This window comes from Lepidothrix coronata, unplaced genomic scaffold, assembly GCF_001604755.1.
Source record: "Lepidothrix coronata isolate B3197 unplaced genomic scaffold, Lepidothrix_coronata-1.0 Scaffold133, whole genome shotgun sequence".
Lineage (NCBI taxonomy): Eukaryota > Metazoa > Chordata > Aves > Passeriformes > Pipridae > Lepidothrix > Lepidothrix coronata.
Genome location: NW_016690313.1, coordinates 595,314 through 613,612, shown reverse-complemented (window position 1 = coordinate 613,612; position 18,299 = coordinate 595,314).

Here is an 18,299-nt window from a genome sequence, read left to right as displayed (position 1 = left end):
CCCCCAGCCCCGGCGCTCCCGGCAGCCGTGCCCCGCCGCGGGCAGCGGGACCTGCCGGGACTGCCGTGCCTGGATACTTCCCGAGGAAACGCTCTGTTTTTTCTTTTTCCTTTTTTTTCCCCCATCTAACAGATTGCCAGCCGCCGTTCGTGCCTCCCTGCCCGGCCGGCCTGGTTTTCCTTTCCCTTTTTTATTTTCCCCTTCCCTTTCTCTCTCTCTCTCTCCCTCTCTCCTTTTTTTTTTTTTTTTCCAAGAGAATTTTCCACTTTTGCAATTACTGCTCTCGCCTTTGTAATTAGAGGAGAGGAGCAGCAGCGCTGTGAGGTGCTCGGCGCGTTCCCCTCTCCCCCAAAGCCCTGCCCTCCTGCAGGCGCAGACCGGCCCCCCCTTTTCCCGGCCCGCGGCCGTGGGACCTCGCAGCCTCGGCCCTCGGCATGGACTTAGGCACCCTTTGAAGATTTCTCCTTTAAAATCCGCACAGGATTATTGTAACTAGCATTTTTTCTGCCTCTGCTTTTTTTTTCCCCCCTTCTCTCCTCACACTTTTTTTTTTTTAACTATTCCAAACAAAAAGAAAAAAATGGGCGTAATATAAAAATGGTTAAAAAAAGAAAGGTAAGTAACTATTATACATGGCAAGGTGCGGGCTTTTTGTTTATTTTTCCTAATTAAAATAATTTTCACCTTTTTTACAAGATCTCGTGCCTGGGTATTTATTTGTGTTAAACAGCAGCGTTTGCTTCCCTTTCGTATTTTGTTAGGTGTCGAAAGCAGAAAGTGCTGAGTTAGAGACTCCACTATCGTCTCGTTGTATTAATATCTGGGCTGCAAACTACCTTTTTTAATACCCAGAAAAATGCTTAAAGTCCTCTTGTCCAGTTCGGTCTGGAACTGAAGAGATACACAAATCCTGACGTCTTAGACTACAATGCTTTTGCCTTCGGGACACTTAATGCCTATTTGTATATGTAGAGACAGTGTTTGAAACCTATAATGCACAGGACACTGAGTTAAGTGGAGCTTTTCTAGTTTATAAACAATCTGCAAAAAGTTTGGAATCGATTTAACCTCTTTTATGTTGGCCTTTTGCATAAGGCACAGCTTCATATGGCAGGATTAAAAAAAAGGCTTTCTGGACCTCGCCGAAGTCTCTCTGCAACTGGAAGACGAATATACACCTTTCCGTACGAGAAAGTCTTTGATTATAAATATGGGAAAACTGTCATGCAACCAGACCCGCTCGAAAAGCCTTCAGAAAAGAACAGGGGGGGTAAAAGCTTAGCGCATCCTGACGGGCTTTTTAAATGCTATTGATTGGGACAAGCTGTTCAAAACCCCAGTAACAGTTAATCTGCCTGTTAATCAAGCCACTAAGGAGCTCAATGCGAGTTTTATTAGCAACTGGAGAACACAGGCAGCAGAAAGGATCAAAAGCCTACACCCTTGATATTTGTAAAACCAGCCTTTCCCAAAAATATATTTTCAATTACAGAGTAATTCGGAGCTTATCAGGGCTCGCTCGCAGCCCCACGCAGATGGTTCCGCAGGCGCTGCCAAAGCCACGAATCCAAAGGAACCAGCATCGCGCTGGCCCCGCCGAGGTGCGGGGGTTAAAAATAACGCGTTAAGGGGGGGTGTCCAGCTCTCGCCTCTCTCCAGCCTCGGACTCTCCTGGCCTCCCGAATTAGCAGCAAAACCTAAACTTGGCAAACCTCAAGGAACTGATAGAGAAACTCCTCGGATTCACGTCAATTGTGTTCTTAGGCTGAGGGGTCGAGGGCTCTTTTTCTTTAAGCTGGCATATTTGATTTATCGCGGCAAGTTTGCAGGGCACGTTTCTCTCTGCCCATCCTTTCGGTGGAGCCTCTCATTTAATTGCTAAAAAAAAAAGTTTAAATCGCAAGATTTGTAATTTGGAGAGCCTAAAAGTTGAATTTCAATTAATTTAACGACCAGGAATATTATTATATCGGCTAAAATCAACATTTGATCTTGTCATTTTTAATGCAAACCGATTCCTTTATATGTCAGCGAGATATGCATATAAAAGACTATCTGGTCAGAGGTAATTATGTCACAGCTTTTTCTCGGCATGACAGCTGGATAAACACCATCTCCAATAAACATCTCTAATTAGGGAGGAGGATCTGAGATAGATGGTGTTTGATTTATTACTGAAGGAGAATGTCCATTTACCGGTATATTATAGTGAAGCATCACAGGGAGCGTTCCCGCTAACGCACCGTAAGGAATATTTGGAGATGCTCGAAGACAGGTAAGCGGTGTTTTAGGTTTTACGCTGCTATTTTTGTTTAGCGTTATTTCGGAGGAAGAACGGCCTTTCTACGGTACCTTTCTCTCCCACTGACGCCCCGATTTAGTAGAGGCACCCAGGGTTGGGAAGCGAAGCCTGAGTTTGGGGCCCAAGAGGTGGTCGCCTCTCGGCGACCGGACCTTTCTAGCCCGGGTAGGGTGACAGCCTCCGCGGCGACCGGCGAACCCCCGGCGTTAGGCGGGGAAAAGGGTGGCTGGGACGCGGCCCCCGACGGCAGCCCGGCTCGGCTCGGCTCTGCTCCTGCAGCCCCGCCGCCAGCCTGCCTTTCCGCGCCCCTCCGCGGAGGCGTCGCGCCGGACTCTCCGTGACCCGCTCCCATCCCGTCCATTCAGCCCGGGGGGCTGGAGCCCGAGCCCGAGCCGGCCGCTCCAGGGCCCGGGGGGCGCCGAGCGGGATGCTCCGAGGGGCGCGGTAACCCGCGGCTGCCCCCGCCACCTGAGACGGGTCACGGCCAGGGAGCGGGGCCCGGGTCACGGGGCGGGGGGAAGGGGAGGGGGCTGCGCCGCCCGCGCAGGGGGGGAAGTTTGGGAAGCGGCTCGCACCGCCGGCCGCCCCCTCCGCCCCGCGGCGCCCCCTCCGACGGGCGGGCAGCGGTCGGAGCCGCTCCCTCCCACCCCTCCTCCCACCCCCACCTGTTGTGCGGGGCTCCGGCCCGCTCTCCTCGCCTTCCCCCCGCGGGGTGGGGGTGCCCGGGGTCGGGGTGCCCGGCCCCTCCCGTCGGGCCGGCGGCCGGCAGCGGCCCGCGGTCGGGGCGAGGGGCTGGGGGTGGAGGGGACGTGCGTGGACGTTACCTGTCAGCCGGCGCGGAGGGTCCGGGCGCGGCGGTCCCGCGGCCGGGAGGAGGTACCTGGCGGCTCCGGTCGCCAATTTCCACGCAAAGAACCTGCCACACAGTTTAAATGTCAATGACAGCAAAAGAGGGGTGCTGCCTTTGCACTAACTTTCCCTTAATATCGACGCCAGCGCCTCCCCCCATTGGCTGGGCCGCCCCGGTGACGTCACGGCGGACAGTAGTTCGCTAATGAGACATTTTGGGCGACACGAGCGCGAACGGCGCGAGCCCGGACACCGCCCGCCCCGTCGGCGGGCACGGCCCTGCACGGCACGGCCCCGCCCGGGGTCCCGCTCCGCCCGGGGCTCCGCGCCGGGGCTCGGCTGTCGGACGGGACTCCCCTTGGACCGGGGGCTCCCTCGGCCAGCGGCGGGGTCGCTGCTTCCCCCCGCTGCCCACCGGCAACCGGGGGCTGCGGCCCGACGGCTCGCCCCAGCGCAGCACCGCTGGCAGCCGGGCCTATCCCCGGCCTCTCAGGTCGAGGTTTGGGCTGAGGTTTGGCTTCTTCCCCTCTGAAAGGCGCTGCGAAGGAGGGACGCTCTTGCGCGGGTAAAGAGGCCCCGCAAAACCTAACCCAACCCTGTGGCTCCTGGGAAACGCTGTGGCCCTCCAGCTCGCCCGCAGGTCTCCTGCTGGAACGAGATGCCGGACTCTGCGAGACCTAAGGACAGGCCGCGGGACGGCCGGGACACGCGTGGGCCGCTCCGGCAGCCTCCCTGAGCCCTGGCAGCCTCTGCGGGTGATCCGGGGCCCTGCGGGTCCTGCCCGGGCTCCCTGTCCGCACCCTCTCCCATTAGAGAGGGAGGGAGAGAGGCCCGTTATTTGCACACACTTGTCAGGGTAAATAATTCATCAGCAAAGAGGGCCCCCCCCGCAGCCGATAGTTTTATTGAACTGCACTTAAATGTTTCATGAACCTGCCGCCCGCCCGGGATGAGGAGGGGCCGCCGGATCCATTAGGAGCGGGCTGTGGCGGGGGGTGCGGGGAGAGCGCTTTGAGGAGTGCGGGGGTACTCGCCCGGCCCCGGCCCCTGCTCCGGCTCTGCGGGCCGGGCTCAGGCGGGACCCCCCGGGACAGGAATCCCGGGGAGCCCGCCCGGATCCCGGGTGACCCTGTCCCTTACACGGCCAGGCCGCGTTGGCAGGTAGCGACGGCTCCGGGGGTGCTGCCAGGAAGGGGTTTCGCGGCGCGTTTGGAGCCGCTGCCATTAAGGGGCTTGCGGCTCCCTGCAACCCGGCAGGGTCCTCCAGGGAAGCGTTGGAAACACCACGGCTCCCGCCTGCTTATCTGGCTGTCAATAAAAGGAGATGGCTCCTAAAGCAGGGCCAGGTGCTGCCTCCCCTGCTCTCCAGCGCGCCGCTCTCCAGAAACTGCTCAGGCGTGAAGCCAAGTCTGCTTGGCCAGGCCTCGGCGGAGGCAGGCAAACAGCCCCTCGCCAGCGCCAGAGCGCTCTGTTTGCCTTTTTATCTCCTAAAAAAAAAAAAAAAATAGAGACAGGGAGAGGGAAGCGAGGCAGGAAAGTGGGGGAGCGACGGGAACAGAGTCCGTATTTGGCTGGGAGATCGCCTAAAAAAAAAAAAAAAAAGGATAATAATAAAGAATAGTGGGAAAAAAAACCCTGCAAAGGCTGCGCTCAGAGGCAGGCGGGACCCCGGGGGCGGCGGGCCGGGCCGGCCGCCTCTCCCTGCCGGGCGCTGCCTCGGGAAACTCCGCTCGGCGGCGGGAGCGCCCCCGGGCAGGCCCGGTGTCACCCCCGGACCGAGGAGGGGGTGCCCAAGGGCCGCCCCCGCCGCGCAACCCTGCGGAGCCCCCGCGCCCCGCCGGGCAGGCTCGGGCAGGGAGCGGTGCCGGGGGAACGGGCCAGCAAAGTGTCCCCCCCCGCCTGTGTGTGTGTCCCCGTTAATTTTTGCTTCTGTCACGGCCGGGTCCGCAGCCTTTCCCGAGCCGCGGAGGACGGAGGATGCTCCGCGGTGCAGCGCGGAGCGGAGCCCCGCGGGCGCGGAGGGGAGCGGGCTCGGTGCGGGCGTCGCCGCGCCCGGGCAGGGGAGAGGAGCAGGGACACGGCAACGTGTTACAAATTTATAAGCGTTATACATATTTGATTTACATTGCGTTCCGAAGTTGTGGGGGTTTTTTTCTTTTTTTTCCTTTTTTTTTCCTTTTCCCGAGGATGCCCCAAACCCCCGTGTTCACATAGATTGAGCAATTCTCAACACACACTGTAATAATGAGCTTTAATTCTCTATCCAAGCAGAACTTGAGCAATAATAATAAGCACATCAGAACAATTTGTTTACTGTGGCATTGCACAGGCTGCAGGGTCCAAGACTAGCTACAATAAACGGTAAAAACCAAAGGAAAAGCTCTAGAACAGGAAAAATATTGCGATAGAAACGTGGTTTTGGCTTTCAAGGAAAGAGGCTCTTGACTAGCATTTTAGATGGGATATTTTGCCCTTGTCCAAGGTATGTGTTTTTAAATATTTTCTTTTTATTTCCCCCACACGTTTCTTTGCTTGTCTAACATTTCTCTTTTGCCCCCAGGATTGCGTTTAAACCTTGGTGCAGGAATGTAATTTTGCTCTTGTTTTGTATTGTTGGGTTTGTTGTTTGGTTTTTTTTTGTTTTTTTTTTAAATCCTCTCGTCCTGTCGGCTCAGCCCTCTCGCAGTTTGATAGAAACTGAATAGCTCCATCTCTTCGAATAAAAAATACCTGAGTTATTATTGAAATGGCTTTTTGTGTGCTGGCATATAAAGTTGGGAGAGCTTTCCGGCTGTTGTGTGGCTGGCAGCCTGCGAGGCTCTCCTGCGACCTGGTAAACGGTTGCACCTTCCCTTCTCCTGAGCATTTGCCCAGAGCGGGCTGAGCAGGCTGACATGGGCACCCCACTCTGTGAACCCTTGGCGAGCTGGAAACTTGTTGTAACAAGCGGGATTAGTGTGCGGGAGCGTGTGTTTGGGGGCTTTAATTTAAGATGCTGCAAGAAACTTCTGTGAACTGAAGCGTCCTAAAGACAGAAATTTAGCAGAAAGATAACATTTTCCCTCGTGAAGAATCCCACCGTAGCCGGCTGTATAATAAGACTATTATTTTCAATGCCGTAACCTTGTTTCTCATCCAAAAAGAAAAAAAATCAAGATTAAAAAAAATGCTTCTTACTTAGAAAAAGAAACGTATAGCTATAAATCATTTCTTTATACCTTAACTTTGTAGCTGGGCTTTCTCTCTCAATCTCTCCTTTTTTTTTTTTTTTTTTCTTTTCCCCTGAAGACTCCTAATGCTATTAATTTGTCGAAAACTTTATTCTAGGCTGTCTTGAATTATTTCCCTTCTCTATCCTTTAAAACATTTTCATAATAAGCGTGACTCCGGACAATGTTTGATTTGTTTTTCTCCCCTCATCCCGGTTTAGACTGAGACATTAGCTGAATTCCCTGGGGGTGATTGGATGCAATTCGCTGAAAGTCGACAGGCACGTCCTGGATGTTAGAAATTCACTTTTCCTCAACGTGACAAGGCTGAGTTCGATCTACAATTGTATTTGAAAGGGCAATGAGCGGAAAGATCTCCCATCATTAAAGCCTCCCTCTTCTTTAGCAAAATAACAAGATACTTCATTTGCACACAAACACTCGGGGAAAAAAAAATCCCCAAACCCTAACCGACCCGCTATAACTCTTTGATAAAACGCTATCTCTGCATAATTTGGGAGGGGGGAACGACATATCAAAAGGTATCGGAGGACCCCCAAAGCGCCCATGTGATCAAGTTGACTTTTTACTTTAAATCTTGAATAAGATGTGAGTTGTAACAAGGGGATTTGCACTTACTCCATGACCCTTGTAATTGGATTAAATATAGACTGAGACGTACAAAAACATACCAAGATTGACACCTGCCAACTGGACTTCCTTATGATTGATTGTGATGCTTCGTGCTGGCAACAATAATGAAATAAATTGTATGGATAAAACAGCACATTTGTCATTTCCGTGCCATAAGAGAGGAAGGCAGCGTGTTAGGCAAGCTGTTATCTGACAGGCACGAACAGCAGACACAACTAAAGAGCTAAACAAGGATTCCAGACATTGACAAGACAAATTATAACTTGTCACAACCTTTTTAAATTCAGAAGTTTTCAATTAACATATATATTGCTGTTACATATAAGATCGGGGTGGACTTAAAATATAAACAGGCAGGGACGGAAGGGCGGCGGAGGCTGCGGAGCCGGCGCTGCCCCGGCTGCCGGCGCTCACCGGAGCCGCGGCCCCGGGAGCCGCCCCGCCGCCCCCGCCCGCGGGCACGGGCATGGCCCTGCCGGGGCAGCGGGACGAGCCCGGGGGACGAGCCGCTGGGACGCTCCCGCCCGCCTTTGTCCGTGCCCCAACCCGGCCGAGGCGCGGAGGGGCCGGAGCGGAGTGCCCGGCGCAGGTAGCGCATCCCCTCGAGGTGTGCGGGGCTCCCCGGTGATGAGCCAGCGCCCGCCCGGCCCGGGATACAGAGCGCGGTGTGTCCTGCGGGGAATCGGTTTGGATTTATGGCTCCCCGGCGGCGATGCTCGGCGGGGGATGGATGCGGGGCAGGGGCTGCCGCGCCCCTCCGCGCCCGCGCAGCGCGGGCAGCGCCGGGCTCTTAGCGCCGGGCCCGCGGGCGCGGACAGGGCCGGGCAGGGGTGGGCTCGCCGCCTCCGCTGCCCGTCGGGTCTGCAGGGACCCCTCCGGGAGCGGGAGGGAGCAGCCCCGTGGGACCCCCTGGAGGGACCGGAGAGGGGACCCACACCCGGCACCAGCTCCGCTCCTTCGAGGGACACCCCGTCCCTCGGCTCCCCTTGGCCACTCGTGACTCCCCAGCAGGGCCCTCCCTGTATCCCTGCGGGAAAAAGCCAAGGTCCTGCCGAAGTGGGGAACGTTCCCTGCGGGGTGTGGAGGGTCACGACACACAGGGCACGTCGTGGCACAAGGGCTTGGGCTTGGGCTGGGCTTTGCAGGGTGCACAAAGAGGCAGCGTGACCTGGAGGGGCTGGCGGGGCAGTGTCCGGATTTGGGCCATCTGGTCCCCGCCAGGTTGTCACTGGGTAAACTCTGCCCAGTGGGAGGCGGGAGCGGGCTCACCGGAGCACGGACCCAAGCCCCCCACTCCTGTCGCGACCCCCCAAAATGCAAACGAAACTGCGGAGCATTTTCCCCCAGGACGTGGTGCGCTTTGCCCGAGGAGGTGCTGACCCGGCCCGTCCGGGAGAGCATCTCCCAGGAGCAGAAAGAAATCCCAACTCTCGCAGAAAACTGTCGGGTCCCACTCGCGGGGCTACTCCAGCGCTTATACAAATATTTTTTACCCCCGTTTCTTTTGTCTGAGCGGGTTTTTGCTGGGCCCGAGGTGACCAGCGGTAGAAGTTCAGGGGATGCAGCACCGCGGCTCTCTCGGCCATCGCCGGGGGCAGAGAAAAAGGACCCTCCCCACAAACCCCCGAGTCCCAAGTTGGCAAAAAATAACTAATATTCCAAGGCGACCTTTCCATTTGCTGTAATTACTGGCAAACTCATTCCTCTAAATTAAATGCTGCAAGTGATTCGAAACCTTGTAAAGCAAAAACCAAGTTCCATCGAATTAGTTGTAGCCTGCCTGCTTTCCCCAGTGACTGCATCTATTAACATTATAATCTCAAACACCATTTTTTATGTAACACTATTGTTAGTAAATCAACTCCTCAGGTCCACAGAGACGCTGACCTCTGTCAATTCAGTGAAAGTGTAATTATCTCCCCGAATCTTGGACAGATTTAAGAGATTACATTTCAACTAAATCTATATCAATGCTAATTTTTTCCAGACTCCAGGTGCTAGGCACTCCGAAATGGTGTTTCTGCCCAGCAGAATGGGTTACAAAGAGGAGAGGGCTTGCTGTGCAGAGGGCCAAAAGAAATGAAGCCCCACATAAAATTACACCTATTTTTTGCTACAAAACCTGGTTCTTGTATGGCAAAGTTAAACAAAGCAGCTATGCTAAATTAGCGTTAAATAAAGGCTAGTTTAATGCTCGGTTACAGTCAACTGGTGTATATTTGATGGCTAATTGTCTATCAAAATTAAAAAGAAAAGAACAAATGATTCGTTATAAGAAGGTGTTAAAAGCTTCGACAAAAGGACATTTCACAAATATAATATCTGTGGATGGCGAATTGTCCTTTTGAAGCTTTTTTAATGTACTAAAGGCCTGGGACTCCGCAGATATGAATAATGGGGAGAAACGCGCCCTTTTATTCCGAAAGAGCCTGTTTTACACCAGTCGCTCCAATAAACCGGCAAGGACAATATTCCGGGAGGAACGGGAACCGCGCTGCTGTGATTTCCGACGGCCACTTAAATAAATAATGCCCCGGCAGTAAAAAGGCATTTAAACGTTATTTGGTTTGCGCTTAAAGAGACCTAAGCGCCTTCCCGGCGGAGAGCAGCTCTCACTTGCAAATCAACCCATATCAGCAGGGAGAAAACAGTATTTGCAGGGCTGTGGGGATCGGGACGAGGACGGATCCTGCTTCGGGTGCCCCGCGGCCAGGCGAGGTGCGGGGCCGCCCGCCCCGAGTTTATTGCTTTATCAGAGTAATGGGTCAGGAAATATTCCACGGAGGAAGAGGGGGAGGGAAGGGGGGTGGGGAGGGGGAAGAAAGCGAGACGGGGAGAGCCGCAAAAAATAAGAGGGAAAAAGTGGTAAAGCCAACCAACCAAAAAAAAAGCTCTTGTGCGAAGTTAATTCAAGAGGATGGCGGCGAAGCGGGCGCCGGGGCAGGGTCAGCCCCGCCGGCTCCGCGGGCGCGGAGCACTGCGCAGCCGCTCCGCGTGGGGAGGGAGGGGGTCCGCGCCCCCTCGGAGGGCGTGCGGGAGAGCCGGAGTATGAAAAAAAAAAAAAAAAAAAAAAACCGACTAAATCATGCAGCAAGAACGACAAACCGTCTGGAAAATGGACCCATGGAGCAGCAAGAATGTACTTTTTTATCTCTGACAACTTGTGTCCTAAAGAAACTATCTTGAAGATAATTGAAATGATTACAATTCATTGCTGCCTTACTTTGAGTAGGAACAGTCAAATAATGAAATCTTAGTAATACAGCAAAAATTTAATTTACATTACACCACTGCTCGAGGTTTCCCTTTTCCTTTTTCTCTCCCTGTTTTTTTTTATGCCTAGCTTCCCCTAGAAATTTTGTGCTCACACATAATTCTGCACTTTGTTGCATTATTCATATTTTCGGGGTTATTTCCTATCCCCTCCTGCCCTTTCTCCTTTAGTAATGGTCTCTGAAACTTCCAGATGCGGGGTGCAGGGAATCTTTCGGAAGGAGAGTACCCCAAAAGGCAAGGAGGGATCCCCAAACTAAGCCCAGCAAGGCCGGGGTGGCTGCTGCAGCCTGAGAGGAAATTTTGGCTAAACCCGCCTCCCACAACCGCCTCCGGTGATGAGCAAAGGCTGGGCAGGCACGGCGAACCCCATCAGGGTCTGTCCCACCCGGGGTAAAGGCGATAATTCATTTTTGGAAGCTCTTCTGGGACTCAGTCCCTGTGGGGTTTAAAAATTATTATTGTTATTATTACCGCTACAATATCACTATTGCTATCATAATTACTATTTATTACTATTTTCACTGAGAAATGTTCCCCAGAAGATGTAGGGTGTCCCTGGTGATGCGGGGTGTGACTTAGGTGGGTTTTGCCAGGGCTTTGGGCTGGAGCAGGGCAGCAGGGCTCACTCACCCAGGGAAATGGGATGGAGCCAGGGCGACCCTCTGTCCCAAGGTCCCCCCCAGTCTCCCCCTGGCTCTCCCCAGTCTCTCCCGCAGTTATTGGTTGTGGTGCTGCCCGGGATGTCTGAGCCCCTTTTCAGCCTCTCACCTCGCAGATTGTGTGGGAGGCATCCTGCCTTTTAATCCAAGTCAGAAATGGACCAGGACACATCCTCAATGCAACTAACTGTTTCTAAAAAAAAGACCATCTGGTAATTGTCTTCCTTTAGATCTTCCCTTAATTATGCTTTTAATTAAAGATGGTTCAAGGCATTGGACCACATGAAGGGCAGTAATTACAAATTACATTACAAACCCAACAGATGTAGCTCTATCTGCTGGGAAAAAGGTACCGGAATAAAATTTGACTAAACTTTAGGATAAATTAATCCGCTGCCTTGAGAACAGAAGCACATTTTTTATTATGCAGACTCTAGCCAGGATTTAAGTTCTCTGTCATGATTGTTTTCATATTTCTTTGACATCTATTGATTTGGAGGCAGCTGCAAGGCTTTGTCACAAGAGAGAAGAGCAGTCACAATATATTAGCTTGATGGCATAACTCGAATATGAGTAGGAAGGATAGAAACATGACAGGGAGCCACGTGACTGAGTGATGGGTCTCCAACAAAATAAAGAAATTAATTTTTAATAAAAAGCTTTAAAAATACCACAGCCATTGCAACAGCAAAGGGAACGACAGAACTTCTTAATTATCAAGCGTTGGAGCATCTGAAATTTACCCCTGAAGACTAAGAGGGGACAGGCTTTTAATTCCCAGTTAGGACTTGGCATTGAGAAGTCACAAGCAGCAAGGCCCCCGTGCTGGGCGCTCTCGGCTGGAGCCCACCCTGTCCTGGCAGCCAGGCCCGGCCTGGGGATGGCAGGGCACCCGGGCACTGCAGCAGGGCTCCCCTTCCCCGACAGGCGCTGGAAATGAGCATCCCGGTTTGCCCACGATCTGCTCAGAGGCAAAACTCCGAAACACCAAGAGGAGTTTATGCAAAGCCCCCTCGGTTAGCGGATGCAAAGCAATGCAGACCCGATAGCCTCTGTAATGAGGGAAGGCAGGACAGGCTCAAAGATTTCCAGAGGGAATATCGCCCCGCTAATCTGTGGTCACTGATGGCCCCGGATAAGCTACTTGTAATGCATATTGCAGGGCTGCAGGAATACAGGTGCATGAACTCTTCTAAAATGACCTGGTTTGCAGGGGCTGGCTGGCACGTCGGGAGGAGATCAAGAGACTACGGGCGTAAGGTTTTATAAAACCCAGTTCTGGTTCAGTGGATAAAGACATCATTGATGATCAAGGGGCTGTTTTTAAGTCTACCTCCAGTTCAAAGAATGCGCCTCTCCTGCATTTTGCCAAAACCCTGTGCTAAATGGATAACTGGGAGCTCAAAGTATTTGAGCAGGTTTGGGCAAGGTAGCAGAATTTCCCTGTCTGGGGGAGGCTGTTTGTTAAAAGCCGTCATTGAAGTCAAGCTGGAGAGCGGGGACAGGGAAGATTCACATGTCAGACGCTCCATCAGACCATTGAAAAGAAATTAAGTTGGGACGTTTAGTCTTCCCCTCTCCCAACTCCACTTCTGTGGGAAAAGCACAACAAAAATCCAGCCAGCGCCTTGACGTGGGGGGTGTCTCCCCTTCAAGCCACAACACAGCCTGTGATGCCCTCAGCGCCTCTTGAGGGTGAAATTGGGCACAGGAGGCCTTGGGCGTGAGGCTGCTCGGAGTTCCCCCTGCAATCTCTTGCACCCCCACCCCCAAAACCTTACTGCCCGTGGGAGCAGCACGTGGGCACCCCAAGTGTTCGGCCTGGATGCACTTGGGGTTGTACCCTGTCTCTGGCTTCCCTCTCTCACACACAGACACGAGAAGTGAAGCTCTCACTGTCCTGTCTCAGCCTTGGTTTCCATTGTGCCTCTGCTTAGCTGGGTAGGACAGGACCTGGCCCAGCTGCCTTCAGACCCCGAAGATGCCCCAGCACAAACCAAAGACAGACACAAACATCCCTTTCACCCGACCTCAGCTGCACATTCACACTTTCACACAGCCTCTGTTAATAGTGTCACATTTTTCCCTTTCTGAGGAGCACTGGCCCCTGTGAACGGCAAACCCATTTTCTGACCAATTTCTGGATTTCAGCCTGCGTGTAGTGGAGGAACACGAGCAGATTCTCTTGGCTTCTTGTGGCCCTCGTGTCAGGAAGGTGGTTATTTGGACAGACCTCTTTGAGTGCCTCTTAATCAGCTGACTGGGAGCTTCCAGTAATACTGCGATTTATGGTTGCCTGGTGTCAGTGGGGACAGTCACACAAACCAACGTGCGACACATTTCAGTTCTTAGATTCTTATTTTGTTTCAAAATGAACAAACATAATATTCCTCTATTTGTTCAAATTTTAGCCCTGTATTTTGCTATTATTTCCCACTTTCTGAAAGTGACCCTGATGTCAAAATTCCATTATCAGAAAAGCAGAGTAATTTCAGGCTTAGAAGGGATGTTACTGTGCAAATTACATATGTTATCCAGGAAAACCTATGTATATAATGTAATTGGTCAATATAAGATTATAGATACTCCTGAAAAGCTCATAGTGCTTATTTATATAGAACTTTTTGTACATATTTGCATATCAACAAACAAAAACTTCTGCCCCAAATTGCAATAGCACTTTTAGATCAGATACAATATAGAATATAGATTTATTTAAATCAATGAATATATTTATATCTATGTTTTGTATTTATATTTTATATTTATATTCTATATTTATATTATACACGGAAAAGAAATATATTTAAATAAACCCATATTTAGAATATATTCATACTCTGTATAGACTATACAGAAATAGAATCTAGATTTTTATAATACTTTGTTTCCTTGTCATTTGACCGCTCTGCCTATGGCCCCATGTGTCGCCATTCAGAAAGGATGCAACATGTTACCAGACAAATGTTTCTTTGTGAAATATGTGAAAGACTACAGATGTTTCACTGATCTGCTGGGTAAATCTCAGAGCCTTTTTGGTGACGTGGTCTGCACTTGTTTACATAGCAAGTAAGCAAGTGAAGCGTGCTTTTCTCCGGGTCGCAAGCCGTGCCAGATATAAAGTTAAAGCCACATGTACAGCTCTGGCTTTCACAGGTCTGATCCAAAGCTTGCTGATGTGATGGACAAATTCCCAGGTCCACGTGATATGGTCACTAGCCTGAAATCACAGCTCACACAGTGCATGAGGGCGTTTATGTCAATAACTGAATACCACAGGTTTTGTTTCTATTCTTTTGTGATCTAAGCACATTTTTTCCCTAATTATAGTGTAAAATTGAGCTTTTTTTCTTGGAAAACGAGAGATCTTATAGCTGTTTGGTGTGGAAAACGCACAGTCTTGTGAATGAACTATGTGTTTCTGGGTTTCTGCCTAGTGTGTTGGGTAGGGATTGAGAGCAGAGAGGAGGTGATGTGTGGAGGAGCCTGCGTCTTTAACAGCGTGTCTCACCGCCGCGATCACTCTTCACGTGTGAGCCGTATTTCATGCAGCAATGATGGTGCATAAACTAGCAGTTTCAGAGGTGTAGAGTAGATGCAATAATGTTTTTGCTGCAGAAGAGCCTATTCCTTGGAGCTGCTCCGAGCTGATGTTGTCTGCGGAGGGTCATGAGTTGGGAACGTCCGCGTGATTCACAGCAGCAAAGTCCAGCTCTGCAGGTCAGTCTAAGTGACCAGAAAATCCTTCTGTAAGGCTGCCATGCACTTTGTGAAGCCATGTTTTTAAAATGTATGTAGATGGAATATTATATTTTTTCTCCAATTTTAGGGACAGATTGTCTCAATTACATATTGTCATACCAAGCAAAGGGTGAGAAAGTACTCTCTTCAAGCACAACAGAGGCAAATTTAACACTTCCAAAAAGCACTGACAATTGCTTTCCTGGGAATGGCAATTTCACATCTAATATTTTGTGGTTCAGTCCCCATTAGATGTTTGTGTTAGTCATGTTCGTGTTGTATTTGGGGTATACCATCAGATGTTTGTGTTGTACTTGGAGTACACCTTGCTCAGTGGTAGCAAATTATCCGTGGTGGATCAGATACTGGAGGCTTTACTTGGAGACTGGAAAACTGCCCATTCTGCACCTCTGCCAGCATGTTATTTCCAGTTAGGTTTGGGAGTAGAAGAAAATTTGGGTAAAAGAAGAATATACACTGATATATTCATCTTGCAATAAGTGGGGAAACCTGAAGGTGCTGTGGCATTTGGAATGACAGAAATAGCCCCTGGTGACAATATCTAGGGTATTTCTGGGAATTCTCGGTAATCCCAGGTTATTATATCTATTACATGGCTTTTCCATGTAATACCCAAATACCTCCATCATCTGTGTGTGCATTAAATCTTACAGATTAGCTGAAATCTGAACATTTCTTCATACTTTTAAACTTTCTTTTCTGATTAGTTCAACATTGAAACGTTTGGGTCATTGTTCAGAATTTTTCCCTGCTTTCTTTAGCAAACTACTCTGTTGTCCTCAGCCAGTGAGTTGCAAACCTTTGCCTGTAAACATCTGCACTGCATTGAAGTTCAGTTACATAAAACCTTGTGTAAGAGTGTATGTTTGAAGGACCCTATGTGTGTGTGCCTTCACACACCTACAGACATGGCCCCTCAAATTCCTGGGCCTCTCAGAAAGAGAAAATCTCTCTTTTTATTACAAGGACACATTTATCTGTTTATAACCTGCTTTGGGGCAAGTATGTCAAAGGAATAACACACACATGTAAGTTCCAGATGAAGATACATCAGGACAGGAATTTTTCTGTATGTCCATTCTTACAAACAAGATTTACTGATTGGCACTGAGAGCCAAATGCTTCCTTCACATCCCCAGGTCACCAAACCCCACCAGAAATGGTAGCTATGCTTGTACAGTACAAGTGGATTCCAAAGAAAGGCAAATCTGGGGCAAAGCAGGAAAGCTGGCAAATATTGAAACTGTTCTCCTTTTCTTGTTTTTGGGAAAAAAAAAGATGTTTGTCTGTCTGTAATTGTCTGGTTGCTAATTAGTGGTGTGCACCATAGTTGGGTTTGGAAGGACCCACACAAGGACCTGAGCCTCCCCAGCTGGGCAGCAGCAGAGCTCTCCCTGCTTACATTAACTTTTACATGGTTTCCCCAATGAAATCAGAAATACAAAAGCAAACCCCATCCCTCAGGGACAATGTATAGATTTGTTACAGTCCTTGGAGGACTGAGAATCCTAAAATCAATGACTGGATTACACTGATCCTTATCTGTAGATGTCTCATCTGCAATAGATAAAGTATTGACAGGTTGCTTCATTTACCGAAGCATTTCAGATCACCATGTGGGAAGGCACAGTGGAGCAGTAATTGCATTTTCTGGTGTGAGAAATGCTTCTTAAGGAAGCCAAATCCATGGCATTCGATGTGGCTGTAAATTGCTGCTACCTCCTGCCACATGTCTGAGCATACATTTGATTACGATATCGCTGTGCCACATATGTTTCTGCAGTAGTGACCATACATTGCTGATTCAAGCACTGGGATGGAGAGACATGTACATATCTGAGAGAGTGTGTGTGGGTGTAGACAGGGAGATAGTCTTTCCTGTAGATGTACATTTTCAAGTATTTGATGCTGCCGTTTCACCACTCAATTCTCCTGGTACACACACACACAGTTAATACGAAATAGTGTGATGTGAAAAATCCCATGAATAGCCAGATCAGTGGGACTATTAGGACATTAAAAAAATTCAGGACTGTAATATTTTATGTTATATTTTGTGAGCTGTAGGAATTTACATTACCAGTAAGAGTAGGGGGTTGGGGAGTGAAGGGGTTGTGGCCTGGGTATAAATTTCTTTGGATCTGTTATTGTTAATTACAAAGAGTTAGAGGATACAGAGCAGCAAGTGCTACATGCATGGGAGATCCTTATTGATCTAAATAATATGTGATTAATACTAACCATGACTGGCAGAAGTGTGCATCATAGCTCAAAGCCAGGTTTACACCTAGATGTGGAAATCAGAGACTTAAAAGATGTGCAGGGGAAAGCTTAGTCTCTCCGAGGCTGGTGGAAGTTTAGCCATTGCCCTTCCCTTTCTCTCTCTGCTGCTCAATATTTTACTGCAGATGTCACTTACTCAATCCACAGTCTGCACAGTCTGCAGGTAACAAGGAAGAGATATGATTCAGGTATTGCAGATTTTGCACTTGCATGTCCAGGTTTTCCAGACAATAGTGTGTTTTTCTAAGGCTTTTTTCTCATGGAGTCCCTGTATCCCGCGTGATTTCTCTATGAGTCACATTCTGAATCCCCCTATTCAAACAAAAATCTCCCCCTTACTGGCTGATTTTGACTAACAACCATAACATCCTCAGATGGTTGTTTCAAAATCTGCTGTACTGTTAGTGCACACACACACACAGCTTGCAGCCATGAATAAGTGTGTCCCAGGCTCTTGAGTTCATGAGGGTGCAACGGAAGACCAGATATACGAATAGGTGTTGAAATTCTTAGGTTATAAGGAATGCACAGCAGCTTTATTGATTTTTTCCCCTGGTCGTCAGCCATGCTCTTAATGATGTTTTTTTGCACATAGCCATATTTGTTGCATATTTAGGGGAGCAAATTAAGCATCCGTGTTACATGCACATCTCTTGGAGCCTATGCCTGAAGCAAGATATAGAAAGGATCTAAAATTAAGGGAGTGTTACATTTTCCTTAAAAATACCCAAAGAATGAAGCTGACACAAATAGTGTGCTTTACAGTAAATAGATACAACCGAATTCACTACTTTTAAATGCTACTCTGGCCATTTCAGTTTGAATCAAACCAAAGTGCTGAAAAAATCCATGGTAAAGGGAGGAACCATCAGTGAGGAAGAATAGATGTTAAGAGAGAGTAAAGTGTAATGAAAGCAAACCTAATATTGACAGATTATGCAGAGCAGAAGGAGATGGGGTAGAAAAACGCAGTAAAACACAGACAGAAATATGCTGCTTAGCAGGAGGGGGCAGCTCCACGAGCAAGCTCCAATTTGTGCGATTTGCCCTTCCCCTACAACGTAAGACGAGATCTCTGTAAGGCAGAAAACTTTCCAGAGCCCAGAATCCTCGAGGGGAAGGGACTCAAAGGAACAAATGCAGAGCCATCCACGAGCTCTAAGCCACTTACAGCCCACCCTCCTGCACTCCAGACTGGTACTTTTTCACGGATTCACAAATCCAGCTCGGTTTGTTTTGGACATGAGGCACTGCCTGCCCATCTCAGCCTGAGAGTGTGGGACAAAACCCGCAGCTCAAGGGTGG